The sequence below is a fragment of the Apus apus genome, chromosome 4 (genome assembly GCF_020740795.1).
Source record: "Apus apus isolate bApuApu2 chromosome 4, bApuApu2.pri.cur, whole genome shotgun sequence".
NCBI lineage: Eukaryota > Metazoa > Chordata > Aves > Apodiformes > Apodidae > Apus > Apus apus.
Window position 1 is genome coordinate 64,789,295 of NC_067285.1, and position 19,791 is coordinate 64,809,085.

Genomic DNA, 19,791 nt, shown 5'->3' on the forward strand with positions numbered 1-19,791 from the left:
TTTTGTAATGAAGGAGGGAGTGAGCATTCCCACTCAAACAAGTGATGAGGTTTTATCGCTGTATAGAATGTTAAAAGTTAAATGAAGGTTCTTGCATGTACAATCTTCCTCTTTTCATGATATTACTCCATTTAGCAATGGGAAGCATGCATGAATGATGAATTCATCCCAGGTGGGATGGATGTGTTTTGGAGTGGCTTTGAAGGCAAGCTGGCTATGTATCGGGTATAGCCAGATACATATAGACATATCTATATATAGCCATGTATGTATGGCTTCTTTGGACGATAAAGGTGACTTGGAGGAAAAAAGCACTTAGAAATTTTATGGATGAAGGTAGGCAAGAATAGAGGAGAGGTACCTTCTAACCGATACTGAGTGTGAGATTATCCCCTTGGTGAGAATAGAGGAGGGTGGTTAGGTGGCTAGCAGATATGCGTAGCTAACCTTGTGTTCTGTGTTCCTGGAAAGTAAATATGCCTGAAGAGAATGTTTTGGAAAGATGAGCGTTTTGATTAATGACACTTTTATAGTGAAATACCTTAATCAAGAAAGTAAGCTGCTAGAGTAAAGTTGACTGTGGTTTTATGTCAGTGTTTACTTGGCCTAAGACTGACCTGTGGAGATAAGTGGTTGCAAGCTTTGTAGTATTCTGACCTTACAATTGCTGTTTTTATTGTACTATTCGTTCAGTTTTTAGTGGTTGGCTTTGCCATGATTGTTTTCAGTTGTCTGTTTTCTCATTTTGATTGCCCTGGGCATATGTTGCTGTGATCACAGATGTTTTTCAGCTGGGAACAGAGTAATGTGAGGAATGCTTGTGTGCCATGTCCTTAGACTAAAAGAGAGGGAGATTATGGTGAAATATACATAAATGTGTTATCTTGCTCCTTCAGGCACTGTGAGTGTATAAGAAGCTATATACCCTGCAATTTCCTTTGTATTATTCTCTGAAGGCTAATGCGTGGAGAGTGCAAAGTGGGGACATGGTATCTTTTAGGTGTATTTTGTGGCTGATCGTTTTCTTATTCTTGTGTTGTTGAGGCAGATGCAGCAAAGCTTTTGCATGATGACAGATGTTCCTCTTGTAACTGAACAGGTTAAAAGATATTTTGCTAGGCCGTGCGCCTTTATACTGCTGGAATGCTAATCTGAAGACCTAAGTATTTTCCCCACTCTGCTGTTTTCTTGTTGTGTGGCCCTTGCTTTTGGATTTTCCCTTTTGCAAAATGCTAATAATCTCATTGTGTCCTTGGCTAAACTTCTTCAAATCCACAGAGACAAAGCACTCTATAAAAGCTCAGTCATTTCTTCAGAATATTGTAATCTCTTTATGAGGCAGCCTGCACTTATTACCATGTCTGTCATGATTTGGAGTGAAAACATAGGAAGTTACTCTAGTAGAATGCATTTTAATTTTGTTTTTACTAAATTAAGACAAACCCTTCAATAGTCTGTCATGAAACTGGGCCAGAAAAACTGTAAATGAAAACTGCAAGTTTGGTTGTTCACAGAAAGTGATAATGAAAAATAGCCATTATTGTAGTCATTGTATATAGATTAAAGTGATGAAGAGATCATTGTATTAACCCCAGGACACTCTCCAGGGATCTTGTGAACATGGAGATATGTAGAACACCTTTGTTCAAAGTTCTGCCTTGAACACTGCTATGTAGTGTTTTTAATACCTTGTAAAATCTTAATGTAAATAAACAGGACAATTCTGTTTGAGTTAGAAGAATAATGGTTGTTGGTGCCTTCAGCAGAGGAATGTTACAGATCTGCTGAAATTATTTGGGGAATAACTGTAGGGCTTACCTGAACGGAAAATATTACCAAAAATCTGAGGCTTTTTATGCCACAGAATGTGGGCAAAATCTATTGCCAGACCTTTTTGTCAATTTTTTGGCTTCGTGCTGCTCTGTTATTTCTTCCCTGAAAAAGACAAACCTGAATTATTAGAATAGTGGGTATGGGAAAGTTGCACTCAATGTTGTATATATAGTTGTAACTAAAGGTGTAAGTGTGCTCTTTAAGAGATCTGAGGCTTGCACCACCCCAGGTAATGTGTTCTTGTTTAACTGTGTGCTTAACACTGTTGTATAAGGCAATATTATCTGCTCAGTCTGTGCTTAATTCATGTCCTAGGTGTATTTGCAAGCTTGATTTTTAATTTTTTTTAAGTTCAGTATTAACTGGTAATTAATTGGTAAATATGCTGGAAGTGTTTGTTTAGAATAACTTTAGTGAGATCACAATGCTCTCATGGAAAAGAAAAACTGATTTGGCACTTGCCAAAGTAAGATTTAGGAACTCAGACCAAATAGGCACAAATACAGCTAAATCAAAAGTTTAAACTCAATATTATGCTTTCCTTTATCTTGTTCAGCTGCTATTCTGCCGATTTTTCATAATGGCACACACCTGGGCTTTAACTTGACTAGCATGATGCTCGTGTGAAGGTACCACATTGCATGCTACCTTTCTAGCCTGATGTAATAGTGCACTTTTATGAGGCTTTTTAGTTTTGTCTAGGTAAATCATAATGTGATCTGATTTAGATGAAAGCTGCAGCCATGATACAAGGTAACAAAACACTTTTTCTGTAGTAAAAGCAAACAGTGCCTCCTCCCTGCCTTCCCCCTTAGAATTCCATGTGGAATGATGTCAAAGGTACAATGCAAAAAGTAAAAGTAGTCTATCCAGCTTCCCAAAAGGCAAGAACCATTTCCCTTTCTTTCCCCGTCTACATTTGCAAGATAGTTTTAAGCTGACTTTTAGTTCCAAAAACTATTTCAAATTTCCCTCTGTGTTTTATTGTACTTAATGGAAAAATCTGGATATATTATATTGTTTAATTCTGAATTTCAATCCACACTTGATTCCACTGACCATAGCCTAATTGGAATGATGTATGGAAAGCATTGTCACTTCACACAGAAACCTTTGCTTTATCTGTTGATTCACTTAAGTTGTGAGATATGCTGCGATTACGATACATCAGCATATTACAGGTTATAATTTGCTTGGCTTTTACCAGCTTTGATAGCAACCATATGGAAGTCTAAATAGTCTTCTGAATTACAGGATGATCGTGAAAAGAAAACTGAATAAGGTTATGTTAAGTGTCTTGTGGCAAAAGTGTTGGAAAAATGTAGTGACCTTTAAGGGACAACAAATGGACTGTTTATTAAATTTGTACATTGTTGATAGTTTGTTTTCAAAGAGGCAGAAGATAATTTTCTTAGGTCAGCTGGATTTCAGATATCCACAAGGAAGTCTTTGTTATGTAATTTTTCCTTGCCACAGTTGTTAAAAAAAAAAAAAAAGTGCTCACTCTGCAACTTTTAAGTGCATTTTTTAGCATTTGATCTTTAAAAAAATTGCATTGGGAAGAGGCCCTTGCAGTGGAAGTAGAAGCTTTCTGTTCACTTCCCCCCACTTTTATGATCAATTATTTGGTGTTTTAAAATTTCTTAGTTGCACAGATAATTTAGAGCATTTGACAAGTGCTTTTGCCAGAAACAGTACAATGGCAAGACAGAACTTGTCTTGGGAAAGTACACAACTGTTTTGTAACAGTGCAAGTCAGTGATGTAGATATTGATGAAACAGATGTCTTGTGAGCTTGGGATTCCTGAGTTCCTCAGTGTCTCTTTCAGCAGATGTAGCCCATCTTTTTAATGTATAAAAAAATATAGTAACTCTACTGGCTCCAGGTCACTTGCTTCAGGTTTGTAGAGGTGGTTCTTGGAATAAAAATTTTCCTGGCTGTGCATTCCCTCGTAACTTTGTGACAAGCTGCATCATTGCTTATATAAAAAGAAATTGATGAGGAATGTGGTTGAAGCTGTTGCCTTTCTCCTAAGTATTTGTTTTGCCAAAACTAGGTGCTTGTAAGTATGTTATTTTGAGCTATTTGATGTTTCTAGTTTGTCAAAGATTAAAGACACACAAGGGCACAAGAACTGGAAAAAACTTAATTATGATTGTGTGACTTTTCGTGTTTGGTGTCAACATACTTCAAGTTAATATTATTGGAACTATCAAGTGCAGCTTACATACTTTTCTTTTGTGTTAAAGATGAATTTTGTTAATGTATTATCAGTGTCCCACCTTGGTTGAATTGTCATAATGTTTTACCTGGTGGTGTATCTATCTTGAAGGATGAAGAGTTAAGTTTTAATTTTTAGTGTCCCAGTTGGTGAAAAACTGATGCATGTGAATGACACCCAGAGTACAGGCAGCCCCAACAGAATACTTACGCAAGTAAAATATTTTATGAGTATTTGTATGTGTGAAAAGTTATTGTTGATCCTAGTGTCATCCCCCTTGTTGTATTTTGATAATTTTTTCTTCGTAGAGGCGACAACAGGTCCTTGTTCTGTAACATTTAATTTAAAGGTTGACATGCTACCTTAATTCAGCAAGATAGTATTTTCCTGATAAACTCTTTAATGTATTTATTATGTATGTAATTTATTATGTATGTATTCAACTACATTATATGTTGTAATAGGCACACAAGGAAAGTAAGCATGAGCTGAGGAAGAAAGGCTTTTTTTCCCAAATGAGAACTCAGAAAACTTTTTTTTTTTTTAAATTATGCCAGGTAGTGCAATAAATGTAGGATAAATTTCAAATGGAAAATGTGAAGGAGAAGGTGATTTGGTTTGTGGTTTTTGTGGTTTTTTTTTTTTTTTTTTTTGTTGTTGTTGTGTTTTTTTGTGTGTGTGTGGTGACTGGTAAGAAGAATAATGTAAGAAAGTTCTCTGCCCTGTTCAGTGGACAGGAGCTTGAAAGTATGTATGTAGTCTGCTTTTAAAGAACGCTCTCTTAAGATCTAGTTCCACAGATTACAATAGCCCTGAAGTACTTCTTAGCAGATGTTATTCTTTATTCCTTAAACTCTGTCAGATGCATTAATTAATGATTAGTAGAAGATAAGAAACTTGGTCTTACAGTTAGTGAAACAACACTTCTTTTTCCTTTGAGCGCCATTCCTACAAATAGTCTTGTTCAAAATGCATTATAAACTGGTTTTGGCACCAGGGATACTACAAGTTATACATCTGGAGCAAGAAGCTGATGTGTTGTTAAATGCTCAGTCTAGGTACTTCAACACCTTATACTCCATTAACTAAGGGCAGTAACCTGTGAAGATTTGCTAAAAGCATTTAGAATATAATGTTTTGCTTCCAATTAAAACTGGAGGTGAGAGAGAATATTTTTGACCCAAAGAAATCTCCTGACCTAATTCTGCCAGTTAGGGAATTCCAGTCTTAAACTACAGTGCTGTAGGATAGAATCAGCCTTCATACTTTGCTTTGCCTGAAATATGCAGCACGTTTCTCAAATGCATGACTCATAGCCTGTCAGCTGGACTATAATTGTTTTATTGATGTAGGCAGGAGCAAGGAGCTGAACAGCTCATGAAGTAACCCGGCTCTGTTAGTGGTGACCCAGAAGTCATTGTCAGCATTAACCATTAAGTGCCTTCCATTATGGTAATTTTTTTAAACTCTTCTGAAGATCTGAGTCTTTAATTGGGTTGCATTTTGTAGTGAATTTTTACTCTTGTACTAGTTCACATCTTTTTCTCCCATTAAAAAGTTAAAAAATGTTCTTGCAATGCAATAAAGAAACAAGTAAAATGAAAAAAGCTAGTGTATTTTTACCTATGTACTCAATTGCATTCTGCTACAGTTTTACAGTGCAAAAATCCAGGAAAACATAAATTACTGTTTATTGATGCGAGGCCTAATTTGTTTCTTTTCCATTGCACTATTGCATGAGGTTGGAAAGCATCCTGTTTTTTTGTGCTTGTCCTCCTGCTGCTGCCAAAAAATATCCTCCGTCATGGATTACAGTAGATACAGATTTCCACCTATTTCAGCAGGAGTTTGTACAGGCATCGGGGTTGGTATGGGTAGATGTCACTGTTGGCGCAGTGCTCTGTGTAGCTGCTTCTCTAATGTACACAGAGATCTGGAGCAGTCTAGCCTTCCCCTTACGTGGGCATTTAAAAATGTCACTAACACACTGAGGCTTGCAGTTAGGGGTGCTTGATTTGGTATCAGACTCTCATCAGTGTGTTCTCATACAGCAGCTCTACAAGTCAGGCCATCTGGAAGTTAAAACCAGTCAGATCCTATTCCTTTAGCTATATAAACTAAGACAAATGGAAGTAGTGGTATTTATTTCCTTTAAAACATGTCAATCTCAACATCAGATTTGTCAGCTAATGTTTCAACTTTTCAGTCACTTTCCTCTGGACAGCATTTAGAATAAGTATTTCAGCACAAACAGATGATCTTATGAATGAACTGTCAATTTCCCACAGAACTGAGAAAAATCAATATGCCTCTTCCAGGCCTTGAAAATCCTTCTGCTCCAGGGGAAGACTCCAATATTACATCAAATAATGTTGAAAATAATTTCAAGCAAAGTTCCTTATGTGTGGTGATGGAAGATTTTTTTTTTTTTTTTTCCCAACAAGGCAAATACATGTAATGAAAACAGTTTGTATACTTATTCCATACCTGTTGCCATCTGGTGTTCTCAACAGCAAAACTTCTTATAGAAAAATCATAGAATGATAGGAACTTCTGCCTAAATATGTACTCTTTCTCCTCAATAGGTAAGTAAAATTATTTCTAGAAGTGTTTGTTGCTCCTTTGTAGTATTGTATTGAGAGAAAGAATTAAAAGGAGACTAAATACCTTTATATATGAAATATTATGAGTTCACAAAGGCTTCTGTTTTGCTTTCCTATATGTAATGTTAATGAGTTAAAACCTATGTCTACTGCGACAGCTCCAGTAGGCTACTGTTATAGGGTAATGAGTATAATATGAGGGTGATTGCAATAATTCAGCCTATTGGGTGTTTCCTAGTGTTAATAAATTAATGAGAATATAGCTTAATTTACTTTGATTTAGGGCAAATCTTCCATGACATGGGACATTATTTTATGTCAGGACTTTCTCTGTGTCAAGAGCACAAACTTTCTCAACTGAGAAAGTTGCTCATCTGGATGAAAGATGCAGCAGCACTATATGTGGGGTGTCACCCCTAACAGAGCCACCTGTTAGCTGTCATTTTTTCAGAGCCTGCATTGCAGGTTCTCCCTGTTGGACACCTTTGCTTCATGTATTCATGAGCAGGATGTATATTTACCTTTCTGAGAGTAGGTTCTCCCGGTACTTTCTGCTCACTGAATTGCATCTTTTCTGCTGTGTTTTGTTTTCCAACCAGCTGTGATTAAAAAGGTTTTTAATCTGGAGGTGGTTCCCCCTCTGCCCTGTAAATGGTTTACATATAAATGCAGAGACAGGGAGGAAAAAATTTCACAGATAATGTATGGCAAAGGTTTTGTTGTTTTGTGCTATGCTTCAGTTACCTGTGTCACCTTGTGGAAGAATCTTAAGTTTATCTTGGCAGTTATATGTGGTTAGAGTGTTTGAGGCTGGAGAACAGAATCTGAAAAAGGTGACAATTCAAAATATTGTGTAATTCAAATATTATGTCCTACCAGCTAATAAGGAAGAAGGTTGTCAAGTGTCCTAGGCCGCTTTCAGCTAGGAGTATAATGGAGTGTTCTACTATGCACAAAGCAAGGGTTTCAGATTTTTTTAATTTTAGTTTTTGCCATGGAAATATAAAACCAGAAGGGTTCCCTTTACCGTGTGAGTAAAAGCATTTTGTAGAAATTGTCTTCCTGACTGCCAGTTTACTTGGGTATATGTCTAAAGGAATAAAGATGACTTCAATCAGTCCAACAATAAATGATTAAAATAAGAAAAGTGGAAAAGTTTATAAATTAGAAGCTTTGTCCATGGAGTTATGTAATTACTAGATGAAAATTCAGCCATATGAGTTATGTGAAGACCATAAAATATATATAGGTAAAAATATGCATGATTGCAGTTAATAAATAATATCTAGTTTTTAATGAATATTGCTTGATATCACAATCTATTGTTTTTCTCTTTCTGTGGGCATCCAGGTGGATGTGAAATCCTGCTTCTTTCCCGATAGTCTAACTCAATTTTTTTTTTTTTCCTCTGAATAACTGGGAGGGCCTGTTTCTATAGCAGGGCTGCTTCCTGCCTTGGTTGGGCAGTGGTTTCATGACTAGTTTTGGTGTGCTCTCTTGCAAATAAATTCTGACATAAAAATGAGAGCAGGAGGCTGCAAATGGCTGAGGCTGGCACAAGGCTGCAGAACTAAATGTGTTAGTACAGCTTCAGTGGACTGATAGCATTCAGTTAGTAGATCTTACTGAGAACTATCTAATCTGAGTCAATTTCTATTGACTTGCTGTTTGGCTGCAAGAATGAAGTGTGGGAAGATGGTAGGACCATCTCCTCTTTTCAGTATATAGATCAACTTAGTGATTGTACAAGCACAGCCTGTTTCAATGCTAGGTAAAGTGGGTTTGGACAGTGCACCACACAGGCATCAGATATGATGCTGTGTTCATAATTGGCTTGGTGTGGTGAGGAATATTATGTAGATATATGTGCTACTTGAGATACTCCTGCAATGTGCTGTGATCTTCTCTATTTTGGTAAGATTTATGGTTATCTTTTTCCCTCTAATTGCCCAGTGATGTTGGAGAAAGCAAGAGCAGTGATAGTTTGCCAAGTTTATTGTAATGTGAACTTAATTTGAACTTAAACTTAAGTTCACAACTCCATCATCTACCTCTCTGGTTTCTTTTCCTTCCCATAAACTTTACTCCAAACACCATGGCACTCCCTGTAATAAGGTACTTCACTGGACTGGCCTACTGAAAGGGTGGTAAATGGTCTCTCTGAAGAGAATTTGTAATGATTATCCATTCCCAGGTAGTATCACTTTTTATGGTTTCTTGCAAACAAAAGGTTATTATGCATTTAATGTAAATATATTGATATATCTATGCATGCATATATATATACACACACACGTATACAGAATAATGCTGTGTTTTTTTAAAAAAATGATTCCTGACTTTTGAGAGCAGTGGTTCATTATTTATGTGCCTAAAAGCAAGACTTGAAGGGACTGGAAACCCATCTAACTGCTGTTACATGCAAAGACTTTCTGGGCTGATCTTCCTCTGGCTCCACTCCACTGTTCTGCTGGGAGTTCTGGCATGGTCACCAGTAGTGTTCCTACTTCAGCTAGGCAGGGCTGAGTGTTGTTTAAAAACATTGCTTTCTTTTACGTGTAAGCAGTCTCCTTCCTCTTACAAGATGCCATGTTATTTTGAAGATAGGCTAAACTGCTGCCTGGGTCGTCTAAAGGTTTGTGGTGGCATCTGAATAGATGTTTTATTCTGCAGGGTATTTTCCAGGCAAATAACTAGTGTGTTTGACTCAAGAACACAAGCTGATTACATTTTTATATGGTTTACATCCTTGCTGGCCTCTTCTTCATTTTTCCTAAACTACTCTTGTATCTGTGGGAGAGGAAGTAGCTCCTAAACACATGCAGTTAATAAATTTGCATATTAAAGAAAATCAATGCCAATCTTGATAAGACTGATGCTGAATGGTACTTGCCACTGAATGAGTTGACTCTCATCTGGCTGTTTTTGTCTTCTGTTGGAGGTACTCTCCTTTGCCCTGTAAATTCATGACCCCATCAGCTAGCTATTACGCAAGGCTGCTAATCTCTGACACAGGCAAAAGGACAGCTGTGGCCAACAGTAGCTTTTGCCTTCAACTTTTTCCATTCCAGAACTTTGTGTATAATTTCCAGTGAACCCATTGTCATTCAGTATTTAATATATTATTTTAAATATCATGCCTAATGAATAACAGTGATGTACTCAACTCCACTGTTACTTGCAGTTTTCTTGTCAATAGCAGGTTATTACTGCCTGGATAAATTACCATCCCTCTTGTAAATACCTGATTCGTGTTGATTTTGCCCTCCTTTCAGTTTGTGCTCTACTCCAGCTTGCAGGGGTTCTTTCTGTTCCACTTTCCAAGGTAGCCCTTTTTCCTTCTTGCCGTGTGTCTGCTTTTACTTCTGTCACCTGGAACTTAGGGCTCAGCTGGGTTCTGTGCTCTTAGCCCACTGAAACCCGTGCATGGTCACTGCCATGCTCTGAAACGGCTTTCTACAGGAGCAGTTTGCTGGCTCTGTTACTGAAGTCCTGTCACCTGTCCACAGGAAAGTGGGAAGGAGAAATAAAAATCCAGCACTGGCTTTTTGGTACCATTTTATAAGGTACTTGTTCCTACTTGATAAACAACTTTTTTCAATAAATATGTACCTTTTTTGGTACAACATGCACACAAATCCTTTTGAAACAGCTAGCCTCAGTGTTGGTGCAGGACCTCCCAAATAACACCTACAGAGATAATTCAAGCTATATTCAGCTATAATGCTGATGGATATAAAAACTACACAGAGCTCTGACTCTGATATATAGGATTTCACATTTTAGTTTAATAAACTATTGCTGTAGGACTGATCCATGTAGAATCAGGTAAAGTGAAATAGGGCAGTGATAGAGACTGGCATGGGAAGTGAAGATTTGGAGGATGTGCTGTTTCCTGTTTGAGCCACATGGAAGGCTTGTTGCTCTTGAATAACAGGGTCTTAGTGATACTACTTGAGGCTTGAGTACAGGTCTGAATTTAAAGAGGCTGGTGGCTGTTTCTCCTGCTGTACTAGTTAGAAACAGACTGTAAAGTCCTAAATGTTTGGATACTTGATGTGACTCCTTTTTTTGTATCCTTGGAGAGGTATCAGGACTCCAGTGAGTACTGCTATTTGTTTGAATTTCCTTAATGTGCCTAGGGTAAGACTTTAATTTACTCTGCAGGCTACCTTGTTCCAATCTGCCACATAACGTGTCCTTAAAATGATGAGAGGTGATATTTATAGAGCAAGGTAGAAGAATTTTGGTGTAGCTGTGTTGTCAAAATTGTTCACATGAGCAGGATTAGACTCCTAGCTTGAGGAGTTTGAAGGACCTTGTAAGTTGGAACAATGGGCTTTGTCTGCATGGTGAGGTGGGATTGTAATTCTGTGTAAATGGTGGTGAGAGGAGAAACCTGTAACTTTTCACAGCAGGAGCAAAGTGGAACACACCACGTTTTATTAAAGCAGAAGAACTTTGAGAACGTAGTCTTCTAAAAGTGAGAAGGTAGTCATATTTTGTCTGAGTAAACCTGCCTTGTTTGCTGTTCCATTTCCATGTTACCTTCTGACTAGGTATTTTTCTGCAGTTACTGTTATCAAAGCACCTCTTTGGGAGCTCTCATCGTTTCACTCTTTTGTTAATAGAACTTTAGGTAAAAACTCTCTAGCTTGCAAAAAACAAACACAAAAAGGCAAACCAAAACAAACATGTTCATAAAGAAGTTTGAGAATTCATAGAAAACAAACTGTGGATCAATTATTGAGTACCTTCCCTCTCATCCACTTCCTGATGTAGTATTAATTTTGAATGAGCTCCCTGCATAGCTTGCCTTCATCCACTTAAGGCATAGAGCACAAGGGCTTTCAGCGCCGTAACTGCTTGCACCCTTGTTACACGCCTCTGCATAAGAACAGCTCGTGACTTCAATGGGAGTTACTTGGTGGCAGCTGCATAATTGGTTTTCAAGCAATGTGTTTTGTGTTGGTGTTTTGTTGTTTTGTTTTGTTTTTTTTTGTAAGAAAAGATTTTCAGAAGAACTAGAGCAATTACTTCAATTGCCGAAGTAAGAGCGGCAAAAAGGGTGATATACTAGTCTAACCAAAAAATGCTGGCAGAGAACAGTGGAGCCAATCAGGCAGAGTAAGCATCCTGTCTGACCATTATGACCCTTTAAATGTAAACTTCCTCCAATAATATGAACTATGTGACTCTAGTACTTGTAGCATTGAGAGAGCTTAGTTGTTGAAGCACACAGTTCATCCACAGCAGGGAATTGTGACTGTGCTCTCTAGTTGTAGAGTAGTGATGTGCTTGTATGAACTAGCTTTACATGTGCTGCAGTATCACTTAATGGTGTTTTCTGCAGGCTACGTGCCTTGCCACCAGTCTGGACAGCAAGCTGGTCACCACTGTAATTTTTTATAACTAGCAATGGCAGTACTGTATTGAGTACTGAGTCCTGCTTTTGCCAGGCATGTACCTAATAGCAGCAACTTAATGATATATCTGTGTCTGATGGAGCGACTGATGCTCATTCAGTTAAGTACCATACTTTTGTGGTCTACCATTAGCCACGTAAGAAATCACCACAGTTTATTAATGGCTTCTGAACTTTAACAACATCTTAGGCTAAAGATAATGGCTTCTGCGTGAAATACATTCCATTACTGCTAATGATGTCTTATGGAGTAAGCTAGTGTGACAGATAAAATAATTTCTGTAAACAGTGCATAAAAGAAGCATGTATATAAATCCAAGCTTGAAAATCAATTTATAGCTGAATGGGAACTGAACATCTTGGACTAGTTTGATTTATACTTTGGTGATTGATAGAGAGAAGGTAAAAAGTCTGTCTAAATGCAGAACTTGATTAATAATGCATTTCTTTTCTACTGTTAGGTTGTTTGTGGTAATACATTATGAGTAGGTAGTTATAATCTGTGCTAATACCAATAGTTTCAATACTATAGAATGTAAACAGCAAAAAACACCTTTTGCCTTTAAGGAAGGCTTTACAGAAATGTAAACCTGGTTCTCATTGATGGCTTTAAAAAAAAAAGGTGAGTTATTAACATTCCGTGCTTTTAGATTCATCGTACCACCAAGGGAGATGAAGAGCTGCTTTGAGCTATTGCACTGAATCCTTAATCTGCTCAATTGTCATGTACCTTCAAGTGAAACATTAGCCTACAGAGCCAAAAATTGCTCCAAGGTTTTGGAGATGTGCTGAGCCTTGCCTTTTGACTAGATTAAGTGCAAAGGAGTTCCCTAAGGGAAATAATCCTGCTCTTTTTTCTCTAGTGTGTGAAGAAACAATGTATCAATGCACTTTCAACTCTATTTGAGGAGTTGAAGTTAAGTTTTAATGGTAAGGAACTGACAAAATATTTATTTGAGGATTGTGTAGTCTCAGTGTCTGTTACCTTTGTGTGTGTTTTAACACTTTATAAGTGTATTTTTTTATAAGAATGGGCTGAGTTCTGCGTAGTGTGAGAAGATGTAATAAAAAGGCATTTTTGATTATTCCTTGAATTGCATGTGACTCCAGCAGGAAATCAAAGAAAATTTGGAGGTTTCATGGTTTTGTCTAAAGGCTGTTTCAAGGTGATGACTTTGCCAGCAAAACCAGCTTAAAACAATTTGTGTGCCAGCATGCAGCCTAAGATACTGCTTCATAAACTGGTTGGAAAAACAACTTCACTCACCTCAGGATGTGACCAGGGTAACTCAGTAGATTGTTTTGCTACTGAGACATCTGACTGGTTTAACTCCCTTGAGTTAAAGCTATGTGGTTTTTGGTGTGCTGTTGATGTCATGCACTAACCCTGCAAATAATACTTGGCATAATTAGTAATATCAATGGGCAGACCAAATCTGAAAAATTTCAAACACTGTAGACTGAAAAATTTCCCTTGGAAATACTTAGCTCTTACATCTGTGAATGTGTTGTAGTTTTCCTTTTGTTTTCAAAGACTGAGAGATTTGGTCAAGTCCAGACTGTGTTAGGAAAGCCTAAGTAGTGAATGATATTGAAGTCTGCAGAGCTGCAGTTACTACAGAAGTTATGGTAACAAAAATATTAATACAGATAAAGATGTCCAATATGACCCAGTATGGATTTGCCTGGAATGGTACTTCTACTGTACTTTACTGAAGGATGGTAAAGGTGTGTTATCTTCTGTCTCCCTTGAGCCTTGGGATAAATGTTTTAAGTGTCTAAGGAAAATTCTTCTTTTTTTTTACTTAACCTGAGCTAATGCCAGCAGTTTGGACTTAATGATCTCTGTAAACTGCTATGACATTTCAAAATGAGATCTCAGTGTTCAGAATGAGAATAGGGTGAGGTTATGAAATGATTGATTGTGAAATGTTCATAGCAAACTATATTAATCGATAAAGAAACTGGGTGCAAAAGGAATAATACTTTTAAGTTTCAAAGTGAGTATCGGAGGTAATTTTGTAAGCTTTATTAGAGATGGCTCTGAATTTTTCAAGAAATGGTTACTTTAATAAGAATTAAACCACTAATTAAAATTAATATATATTTACACTAATAAGCCAATGTTTTTCTTTACTCCCTTTAAAAAAATTCCTTTATTATTCTTGGATTTGGATAAAATGCAAGAATGAAACTTCCACAAGGTTGGTCAGAAAGTTCTTTTGAAGCTCTTGTGGATGATGTGCTGTGAAGTGTTCTAGTTGAGCAACCCTTCTCTCCCTGACATCTAACATTACATTTGGGTTGAAGAATTTCCTGATACAGAAAGGAACTAAATAAGGCATCACTGTCAAGGCAGTCTTCAAAGAACCTTTTTAGAAATGCAACAAAGGGAACATACCAGTGATCATACTGGACCAGACAAAAGGTCTGTTTAAGGTAAGTATCCTTAGAACAAAGGCTGGTGGTAGACAACTGGTGTAAAGTGTAAGAACAAAGCAGATAGTGGTAATTCTTAGGGAATATGCTCTGAATCCTCAGCCTTTCAGAACCAGAATTAGGATCTTTGTATTTAGTATCCCTAGATTTTTTTTTTTTTTAATTTGTCTGGTTGGCCCCTGATTCTCTAACTTTATGAAATATGTGACATCCAGTTGTTAGTTGTACCTTTTCTCTATTAGTTTTGGGAGTGTTGGAGTTCCAACAGGCATGTAATAAAGCATTCAGCAGCTTGGAGTCAATTGACTTTCATGTTCATGTGCTTAGCTTCTCTGAAACCACAATGAAAATCCTACATCTGAAGGATGTAGTTTGAAACTCTTTTTCTCTGCTCCCTGCCATACACTGCCCCTTACTTTTCCACACAATACCATTAAGAAACAAATTTTGGATACCTTCCTTTTCAGTAGTTCAGATGTTGAATTACAAATGTTGGAGGTGTATAGTCAAGTAAGTGTTCCAGTCCAAGGCAACTACAGCTGGATGCCACAGATGAAAAAGTTTGCTGCTGGGAAGGGGAGCTGTTAGTTTCCAGATGGTGACCTAGTTGGATCTTTACACATCATCTCCAATTATGATGAATTAACCATTTTCAGTCCAGACCATGTGTAACAGCAAGGTATACAGTTGGCAGTTTTTTATGTAGGATTGCAATTGCCCACAGTTCTGTTCTTTGTCATTCTTTCTTCCTCTTGCCTCCCAAAAAGGAAGAAGCAAGCAAGCCTACACTCACAAAATTATTATTCAATTCTGCCATTGGTTGTGGTGGGTCCTTATTCAGTAATAAAATAGTTTGAGGGATGAGAGTTCTGTGATGCACAGGTGAATCTGAAGGGTATTCTCAGGCAGGCACCAGACACTTACATTGATTACTGTTTGGAAGACAACTAGTTTGCTTTAGTGTAAAAGCTCAAATGTAGGATTTACCCATTATTTTGGAAGGAAAGGTGGAAAGTTCCTTGCTCAACCGGGCCCTGAGACAGTTCACAAGCAAATCTGTGGCTTTTGGGGAGTGCTGCTTTCTGCCTAGGCTACCTCTGAAGCAGATACCAATGTTGAATACATCTTGAAGAGTTGCATGAAGTAGATCCATGGCCAGACAGTACTGGAATGATTGGTGCTGTATATGTGTGACATCCCCAATTCCTTAAAGTTGTGTTATAGCCCAAGCAAATTCTGTAATCAGGGCAAGTTTATAGGAGTCATCTTACATTATACCACAGTGTTTGATATCTGATAAATAAAATGTGAGACTTGTTTACTTGCATAAGTCATGGGAAGGGAGGAAGAACATAAGTGATGTGGATGACTACTGTTTACTGGCTGACAAAGATGAAATAAGCAAGATAGCAACATGACCTGATGGTATGATTCTAGCCAAAAAATATCAGATCCTTTAAAGCTATCTGAATATGCAGAGGTAGCCTTCAGATTCAAGCTAGATTACTAGGCTTGGGCAGGAAAAAAAAAAAAAAAAGAAAAGAATAAGCTTGCAGAGTTCTAAGACTTTTTGTTTTATCATGAAATAATAAACAAGTGCTTCTGAATGTCTTTGTAAGTCTTTGTTCCCAGGGCCCAGGTTCATAATCTGATCCCATTGGGAACTGGATTTGCAGGCAAATAACTAGTTTAAATTCTAGTTGATATAGGACATACAAAAAACAAACCAACAACACAGAAAAGAAAATAGGCCTGAGAAAACAGTTGGGTAGCTGTTCATCCTGAAATCTGTTTTATTTACTCCATGGGGATCTATTTTGGAAGTACTTCAATGAAAAATTGGACAATGGAACAAAACACTTTAAGGTTTAGCATATAAAGGTGTGTTATTTTGTTTGGTTAATAGTTTTGGCCTTATGTTTTTGCGTGCTTGGTTTTGTGGGGGGGTTATTTTTGTTTTGTCGTGTATATATATGTGAAGTAATTAAAAAAGATGTTTTATTGACAGCAGCAAACAGTTGTTCCCTCTCTGCTTCCCCCCTCATTGTGCTTGCTGTATAATTGTTACGCACTGTGACCTTATCTGGTATGGTACATTCTACTGAATAAGAAACAACCCAGCCTGCAAACTGGATTTAATGCTTTGAGCTAGATATAATCCCAAAGATGTTATTGCTAGAAAACGTGGCTCCTACTAGCATTAATAAAATCCTAGTGAACAGTATATATTTTTAGGATGTTCTTTTTATATATATATATATGTGTACACACACAGGTGTGTTTGTGCATATGTGTGTGTTTTTTAATTTTTTTTTTAAATTTTATTTTTATTTTCCACTGCTGTTCCATAACAGTACTGCTGAGTCTTGTTGAAGAGGACAGCTTTTGCTCTTGCCAGCCAGAATCTGCTTTTGCAGTAAGGGATCCCTGCTGGGGAAATCTTTTCCTGCTATCTTTCTTCTCTCCACAGTGTAGCAGGCATAAGGACTCTCCCCCTGTCTGCTCTGCTGACAGCCATGTATTCTCTGCTCTTACTGCAGCAGCTGCTGCTCCTCAGCCTAAGAGAGCATAAATTAAAATACAAAGGTCTCCTGTGGCCACTCTTGGCTCTCACTGCAATGGCAGATCAGACCTTCCTACATCATCATCACTTGACTTTCTTCTTTTTCTCAAGAATTTCCCTGTATCTGTATCAGTCACAATCTTTTACTGTGGGGCTGAATATGAGCAGAAATCCAGCTGCTCCAAAAGTTTTATGCACTCGGCAGTTTGCGGACAAAAGAATTAGCCATGTGGGTTTCATCAGAAGCTCAAATCTTTTTCCTTTTTATACTTCTTGGAGAAGAGGGACTATTTTTGTGCTTGTTACAGCTGCTGAAGGTACAGGGGATAATTCCTGTTCATGACTCCACATGAAGGCAGGAAGAGTGTTAGAAACAGCAAAAACATTGTGTTGCCATTGTGTATGTGAGAGTGAGGGCACAGTAGTGAATGGAGTCTTTTCTCTGAGGGGTTTTTATTTTCTCAAAGCTTGGTGTCTTACAATGTTCATGTAGGGGGTCTTTAACTCTCAGAAAGTAGAGAGGGAGCTACTTGGTGGTGGGATGGAATGCTACAAAATTGACCATATATGTTTCCTGACCCAGCTATGTGTGTGTTGTGTTGGGAGATTTATTTTGTTTTTACCTTGTGTGTCTCTGGTATAGTAGATGCTTTTTGTTTCTGTGTGCATAAATGTGACACCATTTCCTTGTAGGTGGTATGTGGTGGTGATGATTATTATTCATTATTCTTTTTATTAAAAGAACTATGTCCACTTCTTCTCTGCTTTTTTCTGCTCTAGACCCTACCTGCTGGTTTGACTTACATTGGGCACCAGGATTTGGCTCCTGCCAGTGGTGTTGAATGTCCTTCTGTAAGGGTGACTGCTCACATTTTTGCTAGTTCTCTTATCTATTTCAACCAGAACCTGAATTCTAACAACTCTGCCGGGGGGGTGGGAAATAAATAAACTGACTAATATTTTGAGTGCCTGTTGATAGGTGTTTGTTTTTTTTTTTTTAATACTCCTTAATTATTTTTTTATTTCCCCCCATGGAATAGAAAAATCCTTGTTAAACTTGCATCCCCTTTAGTTGTAGCTCCTGTCATGACAGGTTTCTTTTCAGGGCATTGTCAGAATTTGAAGGGCAGCCCTAAAAAAAAGCATTTCAGGAAACAGTTCATCTTTAGTCCCTGAACATCACATAAGACATGAGAACCTGTTCCTTTGTATTTCCATTTCCACTTATCAGCTAGGCCTCAATGCAGGGTTAGTATGGTCCTCTGCTCATCTGAGAACTACTCTCTAGATTATGGATATGGAGGTTCTCAATTTTTTGTGCAATGACTCAATGGTTTCTCTTTAGTGTAGATATGTTATGGTTTCAAATGCATGCCTCTGCAGCCATGCAACCATCTTTCTGATTTAATCAGCTTACCTTGTGGAAAATAGTGAAAAAACCCTAATTTGAGTGTAAGTATATGAATTTCACACTCTCTTAATTTTCCTGTTAAAAACTTAAATGAGTTACTTTCATGAGAACACGTTAAGCTGTAAAGGCTTTTCCAGCCATTTCATTTTCTTTCTTGTAAAGTTGAATTGAATCCTCCCCATCCTCTTCTGTCTTGTAATTGGGAGCTTTTAAGTTCTAACTGGGCCATTGGGGTGTTTAATAAAAGTATTGGTCTGATTATTGAAATCTTCTGAGTGGGTTATGGAGGGAGGGAAAAGTCTTGACAGTGTTTTTCCAGATTTCTTCAATGAAGCAAGTGCAGCCATCAAATAATTTTTTTTTGTAACGAGTTATTTAGTCCTTAGCTGGACAAGGGTAGACTTCATGTACTTAACAGTCTTGCCTAAAATCAGTGGCACTGCCTTTGTGTACCGTAGAAGAAAGGTCCTAACTTGTAGAGGCTTAGTTTAGAGGAAAGATAGATTGATACCAAGTTGAGAAAACTTTCAGAAGTATTTTGAGCTGTGGTCATAATCAAAAGTGGTTTCAGACTGATGAAAGCTGGTGAGAATTCCTCACTGCTAATACAGCATACTGAAGTCCATGTTGAATCTTAATCAGAGGTTTTAAAATCATAAAACTGCCCTTTGAAAACTTGCCCTGTTCTTAAATTTTTCCTTAAAAGTATCATAGTAATTTTGAAATTTGTGTAAGCATATAGTGATGTTTGGAAATAATCATGGGGCCAACCACGGAATTGCTGTTCTGTTGACTAATTGAACTTAACAAGAACAAAATGCCATTACTACCTTCATAATCAGATTTATTTGAATGAAATACCTCTGGAATAAAATACTGAGTGCTTTAACTGCTTCCTTGCTGCTTAATGAAACAGTGGTTTTGTCAGGCTGCCTGATAATGAAGTAGCTGCTTCTTGAGGCCTTTTTTTTTTTCTTTTTTTTTTTTTTTTTTCTTCCCACCCTGTTTATTAGGTATCTGGAACATCTTCAGTAATGCCTGATGCAGATGCATATGGTAATGAGATGCAAGAGGAGCAGGGTTAATGTCCCAATATCTTTAATCACAGTTTTCACATGTGGTGCTTATAATGACAAAGATGATCAAAAGGTCCTCTTTAAACTTGACACTCAGATGAACTAATGATGAGTGGGAAAAATGTACCCTTCCCCTCCTCTCCCCCCTGCTTTGGTGAACTGTTTTACTAATTAAAAGTCCAAGTTACTTTGCAGTACTTTTGCCTTTTGCAGTACTTT

At 37.5% G+C, this 19,791-nt stretch overlaps 1 protein-coding gene across 2 annotated transcripts in view; it reads left to right on the forward strand.

Moving 5' to 3' along the window:
- TSPAN5 (tetraspanin 5) overlaps positions 1 to 19,791 on the forward strand; it is an 86,502-nt gene that overhangs the window by 1,372 nt on the left and 65,339 nt on the right. The gene's annotated exons all lie outside the window — the stretch shown is intronic.